The sequence below is a fragment of the Stegostoma tigrinum genome, chromosome 11, assembly GCF_030684315.1.
Source record: "Stegostoma tigrinum isolate sSteTig4 chromosome 11, sSteTig4.hap1, whole genome shotgun sequence".
In the NCBI taxonomy this organism is placed as follows: Eukaryota; Metazoa; Chordata; class Chondrichthyes; order Orectolobiformes; family Stegostomatidae; genus Stegostoma; species Stegostoma tigrinum.
In genome coordinates this window covers 44762790-44770845 of record NC_081364.1, presented here as the reverse complement: position 1 = coordinate 44770845, position 8056 = coordinate 44762790, and positions in this window count along the sequence as shown.

Here is an 8056-nt window from a genome sequence, read left to right as displayed (position 1 = left end):
AGTATGATTTGTGCTCTGCCTATTAGAAACAATTGAAATAACTTGCCATTTGATTTGATCTGCCAATCACTGAAATGTGTGGGCTTTGTTTCTGGCATTGTATCAGTGCTGAAATTCATGCATGTTGCTCAGTTATCTGGTAGGCAAAATGTATTTTTGCACTAATGACGATATATTGTTTACAGAAATTATGCCTCACATAGCCACTGCATCGTAACAGTGTGAAATGGCTAATTAACTGATTGTTAACCTTAAAATGAGCTCACAATATGGCCAATTTATGTTTACTAGAAACGACATCTTCTTTGACTGGTTGTCTACAAACAAAAGCATTATCTTCAACCTTGTGCAATGTTTGAGAACTTGGGGAACCTGTAGGTCCCTGTTGCTTTCTCCATGGCAATACCTCAGCCAATTGGAGTTGACGCTGAGTGTCAGTGAACACATTACTGTTGAGTAAGTGATGCTTGAAAGCACTGACAGTGGTTCCTTCCAATACTTTTCTGATGAAAGAGAGTAGACTGAATTAATATATAATTAACATTGGCTGGCGTCAGGTGGCAAGCCAGATTGAATAAATTAGAAATGAATTAGTATTTAATTTCAGCAGTAACTTGGAAACCCATTTTTCAGTATAGTATCTGGAAATCTTCTGTCTCTTCTCTCCTTTCCATAGCCCAAGATAAATGTAGAGCTACTGTGTCCATTAGTTCAGAATAATAGCATAATCAAAGCAATGACTTGAATTTACATCCTGATTTGCTTCCTTGTTCCTAAGAGTAGCCTCAAGTAACCTTGGCCTATTCAATACTCAGGTTGGAAAGGCTCCTTCCCGAGCACTTTTAGGCAAAAAATGTTTATTGAATGCAAAAGCTAGGTAGAAATTCAAAATCAAGCCATGTCTGTTTGCTTGAAAAATAAATTCTACATGGCCAGAGATATTTCATGAATAAGTTGAAAACTGTTGTCTTATGACAGAAGACAGGTAAAAGTTCTGGTTTTGATCAAGTACACTTAGAAAGAAATAGACTTGCAATGAGGAATACTTAGATGACATGCACAACACTATTACTTAATTTAAACTTCAAATAAAGTAGGCTGAAAGTTTGTGGAGCTAGTGAATGAGTTAAGGTGCTAGTCTGGTACCTGGTAAAAGGCTAATTCTTTTCTAACTGTAAGAGGGTTTTGAAACATCTGCAGAAGTGTACACAGTAGTGTGATGTCTAATGCCTCAATGTCAGCCATCCTCACAAAAGGTGAAAGGGCATGGGAAGGAGCAATAAAATATGATTTAAAAAAGTGACCATGACCTAACACACTGATATGACCATTGTTCTCCTTACAGCAGCAGATTTCAAGGTGTCTGGAAATCCCAGCATGGTCAGACTCAGTATTTTGTTACTGCAAATAAATTGACTTGCAATTTGAAACTCAATTGAAATATTAAATTTGTTGCATTGTTTGTCCATGCAGCAGGGCTTAGAAAATTTAACAATGAAAGAGAGAAGATGCTGCTACTTCAAATGTAAATACCTTTTGCAGAACCCCTTGTGATCTCTGGTCATGTCTCAGATGGTCGCAGTCTCACCTCTGAGTCATAAGACAATTGATTTGTGATTTATTCCTTGATTCGAGCACAAAAACCTAGTTTGAATCTTCAGCACAGAAGTGAAGGTATCACAGAATTGATACTACATGGAAAGAACCATTCAACCTATTTTGCCTGCTTTAATGGTCTAAAGGATCATCTCACTGAGAGCTATTCTTCCACCTTCACTCTTGCACATTGTTTCCTTCCATAAAATACCTTCATTGAACCCATCGCTTTCTCAAATCAATTCTGCACAAGGGCAGACCCTGATTTTTGAACAGATTCCATTCTTGAGTATGTTTGCAAGTCAAGTCGAACACAAGTCGGAACACAATACAAGGCAATATAAAATAGATATGCATACATTTGAGGAAACGTTCACTTGGGTGGCACAGTGGTTAGAACTACTGCTGCACAGTGCTAGGGACCTGGGTTCAATTCTACCCTCAGGTGACTGTATGCAGTTTGCACATTCTCCATGTGTCTACAGGGGTTAGTTCTGGTTTCCTCCCACAGTCTAAAGATGTGCAAGCTAGGTGGATTGGCCATGGTAAATTGCTTGGTGTTTAGTGATGCCTGGATTAGGGGGATGGGTCTGTGTGGATTTGTTGGGCCAAAAGGGCTTGTTTCTGCACTGTAGGGATTCTATTATTGTTGTTGGATCTTTAAATTGATATTAATACACCCTGTATGGGATTTCATTTGGAAGTACAACACATTTGTAAATAGAGATTTCATGAATCAGGGACTGCCTGTAATTTTTGATTACTTTAAAAATATGCCCTCTCGTTCTTCAGAGATAATAGGAATTGCCGATGGTGGAGAATCTGAGACAACAAGGCATGGAGCTCGATGAACATAGCCGGCCAAGCAGCATCAGAAGAGCAGGAAAGCTGACGTTTCGGGTAGAGACCCTTCTTCAGAAAAATGAAGAAGCGCCTCGACCCGAAACATCAGCTTTCCTTGCTCCTCTGATGCTGCTTGGCCTGCTGTATTCATCCCTCTCGCTCTTCATCCTTATTAATTTTGAGAACCTTTTTTCTCCATCAATTCTGTCCAGACCTCTCATGATCTTGAACATTGTATTTCCAACAGATCTCATTGTAGCCATCTCTTCTCCAAGGGAAACAATCCCAATTTCTCCAACGTATCCACATAAATGAAATCCCTCATCTCTAGAATCATTCTTGCACACCACTTCTGCATTGTCTCCAATGCCTTCACATCCTTCAGAAAGTACATTGTCCAGAATTGGATGTAGTTCTCTAGCTGAGGCTGAACTAAGATCTCACACAAGTTCAATTTTATATCTCCTTGCTCTTATATCTGACCCATATCACAAAACATGTGTTATTGTATACTTTATTAACTGATCTATCAACCTGTCCAGGTACTTTTAATAATTTCTTCTTCAATATTAGCATAACAACATATTAAAAGCAAAGCCCTTTGGACCCTCTCAAGTGAACATAAATGATCCCAGGGCCTTGGCTAATATCTTTTGATCAATCAAATTCAGAAGTAAAACAGCTTATTTGGCCATCATATTCTTGCTGATGAAGGGAACTTGCTGTGTCTAAATAATTACAGCGGTGATTGCGCTTCAAAGGATTTCATTGGGGCATTGTGAAGTTGTGAAAACACTATATCAACACTAGTCCTTCACGAAAATTCTCTGGCCTCTTACTCCCCATTGCCATGCCCAATCCCATTGCAATTCAAGTCCCAGATATTGCATTTATTGTATTGTGTGATGAACAGGTGGTCTTTTCTTGCAAATAATTATTTGGACATTCATAAGTATGACAGCAGGAAATTTCCACATGACCTTTCCCATCTCAGAAGCTTTTACTAATTTTCTATCTCCAAATTCTAACCTTTAAATGATATACTGTTCAAGTGTTATATAAAATATTAGCACAGTTTGCCTTCCCAGTGGGTAAGATTTTATTACACCAAAGATGTGCAAAGGCTGCTTCTCTTACAAGTATGGATTTGGGAATTGATAATGAAAAGAATCGACGGGAAGTACAGGCAAGGATAAAGTTTACTTATATTGGAACAAGTCATTAGAAGATTAAGCACTTGTGCCAATCCCACTTTAGTGATAATGTGGTAACAGCACTCAAATATTCTGGCCATCTTATTAAACTATTAGTCACAAGATTCAGGTTTAGATCAAATCTTCTGTGGGAGTGCACTGGTGAGAATGGAAAATTGCATTTAAATATATGGGGAAGATTAAAGGGAAATGTCAAAGCTCACATGGAAATACGAAGTGAGAAAAGCATATGAATAATGAAGGTTCACTGACAAGGCTTGAGCCCACGGCTGATTTTTTCAGCCACTTTGCAGTCTGTGTTGTACCTTAGAAACTGGTAAACTTGGCAGCTCTTCAACTGAATTGGTTATCCTGTCCTCTACAAAGATGGCACTCACCTGTCAAATTCCCCTAAATATTTCTCATATTTCTTCAACACCTGCAATGTTCCCATATAATAACAGCCAAATAATGATCGTATATTTAAGTTGAGTACTTCAATGAAAATAAAGGAAGTTTATCTTCCCCTCCCATTTGTGATTGTGGCCTCTACCACTTCTGGAATTTCTCAATCATTGAAAATAATTTCATTCATCTGCAACCAACTTTGTGGACATACTGGCAATTACTCTAACCTAATTTATTTCTGTCTTAATAGATTAATAATTCCCATTAAGCACTCAGATATGTTCCCTCTGAGCAATGAATGTTAAAAAGATAGGGGTTAATTTTGACTATGTAGCAGGGGAAAATGTGCAACAGAGTAAAAGCAGTAATTTAGATGTTATTGGGCTTGCAATTAGGAAATCAATCCTTGAAGAGATGAAGTTATGGATAAGGATGTCAGCGATAGATGGGAGTGTAAATATGTATTGCTCCACAGGTAAGTACGTTCTAATATGCAGGTGAAAAGAAATGTTCTTTGCAGTTGGCCAGGTTTGATGATGGAAACCCAATTCATGGTAAAACAGAACCCAGTAGTTAAAATTGAGCAAGCAACTAGTAAGATTTATTGATTCAATTGCAAAGGTATTGACATGAATTGAAGTGGGTGATTTTATTTCTTCAGGTATTAATTTGCAAGCAGTTTTGACAGATTCTAGGCTTGATGTTATACAGGCAGGTAGACAACCTAGGAGTTTCATTGGAGTGAAGACACTTATGAGGGTGAAGTGTTTAGATAGCCAGAGGTGACCATTATCAGTTGATGCACATAGAACCTAATCTGATATTTTGACATAGTTCTACCAAGGGATAGTACATTGACAATCTATGGGAATGAGAAAAAAATGAAGACTGAAGGCATCAGAGATGATCATTCGGGTGCAAGAAATCAAAGCATTTCAAGAATGTAATGTTTCTGTTGAGACAGAGAGGAATAAAGCCACAAAAGAAAGCACAATCATGATGAAAACCGAAAGAAGTTCAGATGCTGTAAATCAGGAACGAAAACAAAGTTTTCGGAACAGTTCTGATGAAGGGTCACCGGACCTGAAACATTAACTGTGTTTTTTCCTTCACAGATGCTGCCAGACCTGCTGAACTTTTCCTTACAATCATGATAACATTGGTGAAAAATGTAAAATATTAAAATCAGAAGTCCGGGAAAAAGAGAGACGGTGTCATGGAGTTTCTTTTACCTAAAATATCTGAGACATTTTTGACAGAACTATTATCTTCTGTCTTTTGAAAACACATTCTTCAGAAAGTAAACAAATAATTTCCAGAATGTCATTCAAAGATATATAGTTCAGAAACAGCAGTTTAGGAGACTATGACAGTTGAAAGCTCATTCCAATTAATCATTTGGTTAATGATCCAAATATTTTAAAATTTCTCAAAAGAAGCAGAAAATCTGTCACATGACAGGTTATGGAATGATTTTATTTCAACAAATATGGGCATTATGCATTAAACTTTATTTGAAATATTTTGACAGCAGTCAAATGACTGTCTGCTCGTTAAGAAAGCAAGTGCTGTCTTGAAACGCAGAGGTTTCTAGAAAGGGTCTTTTCATTTAAACTGATAATGTGATCTGGTGAAAACATTTAATGTAAGAGAATGTAAAACCAAGTAAGAAGTATTGTTCTTTTGTAATTGAGTTGTAAAACTGTGTTAAGTACAAAACTAGAAGAATAGTTAATTGGTGGTGAAAGTACTTAAGCATTTTTTTAATCTGACAAAAACAATTAACAAATGATTGTGTAGTTAACAAGTGAAACAAGAGCTGATAACCCATGACACATCGAGATAGGGGAAGATAGCAGGAACTGCCGAAGCTGGAGAATCTGAGATAACAACATGTAGAGCTGGATGAACACAGCAGGCCAAGTAGCCTTCTGAAGAATGGCCTAGGCCCGAAAAGTCAGCCTTCCTGTTCCTCTGATGCTACTTGACCTGCTGTGTTCATCCAGCTCTACGCTTAGAGATAGGAATAGGTATTAAGATGGCAAGTTAAACTAAAAAAAAATGAAAGATCTTTAAATTTGTATACATAAGCTATATATCTGTATTGTGTTTACAACAACAAACTATAATTGTGACACATCCAGATTATTTAATGAAATTCCATCAATAAAAGATTGGTAAATAAATCTGGGACTTTGACTGGGACTGGCACAATTTATTGTCCTACTATTCATCTGAATATATAGGAGTTGATATATCATGTTGAGGCTGTACAGAACATTGATGAGGCCTCTTTTAGAACACTGCATTCAATTTTGGTCTTTCTGATGTAGGAAAGATTGTGCTAGACTTGAAAGGGTTCAGAAAAGATTTGTAAGGATGTTGCTGGGATTGGACGGTTTGAGATATAAGGAGAGGCTGAATAGGCTTGGGCTGCTTTCTCCAGAGCTTCAGAGACTGAGGTTAAAACTTCGAGGTTAATAAAATCATGGGGGGCATGGATAGGGTGGTTAGAAAAGGTCTTTTTCCCACGGTAGGTGAGGCCAAAACTAGAGGGTATTGGTTTAAGGTGGGAGGGGAAAGATTTAAAAGGGGCCTGATTGGCAACTTTTTCATGCAGAGGGTGGTGCATGTATGGAATGACCTGCTAGAGGATGTGGTAGAGACTGGTGTAATTACAACATTTAAAAGGCATCTGGAAAGTTACATGAATAGGAAGGACTTAGAGGCATATGGATAAATGCTAGCAAAAGGGACTAAATCAATTTAGGATATTTGGTTGGCACTGATGAGTTGGACGAAAGGGTCATTTTCTGTGCTGTATAAATTTGACTTTGTAACTTCTTTATTTCCCACTTGCCCAGTTTCTTTGAGCTATGTATTATAATATAACCAAGCATACAGATTTTGATTTGTCACTCCGTAATCATGTACTTGCTACGTGAACATGCAAGTTATTTGCACAGATTTGTCACTCCGTAATCATGTACTTGCTATGTGGACATGCAAGTTATTTGCACAGATTTGTCACTCTGTAATCATGTAATTGCTATGTGAACATGCAAGTTATTTGCACAGATTTGTCACTCCGTAATCATGTACTTGCTACGTGAACATGCAAGTTATTTGCACAGATTTGTCACTCCGTAATCATGTACTAGCTTTGTGAACATGCAAGTTATTTGCACAGATTTGTCACTCTGTAATCATGTACTTGCTATGTGAACATGCAAGGTATTTGCACAGATTTGTCACTCCGTAACCATGTACTAGCTATGTGAACATGCAAGTTATTTGCACAGATTTGTCACTCCGTAATCATGTACTTGCTATGTGGACATGCAAGTTATTTGCACAGATTTGTCACTCTGTAATCATGTACTAGCTATGTGAACATGCAAGTTATTTGCACAGATTTGTCACTCCGTAATCATGTACTTGCTATGTGGACACGCAAGTTATTTGCACAGATTTGTCACTCTGTAATCATGTACTAGCTATGTGAACATGCAAGTTATTTGCACAGATTTGTCACTCCGTAATCATATACTAGCTTTGTGAACATGCAAGTTATTTGCACAGATTTGTCACTCCGTAATCATGTACTAGCTATGTGGACATGCAAGTTATTTGCACAGATTTGTCACTCTGTAATCATGTACTTGCTATGTGAACATGCAAGTTATTTGCACAGATTTGTCACTCCGTAATCATGTACTAGCTTTGTGAACATGCAAGTTATTTGCACAGATTTGTCACTCTGTAACCATGTACTTGCTATGTGAACATGCAAGTTATTTGCACAGATTTGTCACTCCGTAACCATGTACTAGCTATGTGAACATGCAAGTTATTTGCACAGATTTGTCACTCCGTAATCATGTACTTGCTATGTGGACATGCAAGTTATTTGCACAGATTTGTCACTCCGTAATCATGTACTTGCTATGTGGACATGCAAGTTATTTGCACAGATTTGTCACTCTGTAATCATGTACTAGCTATGTGAACATGCA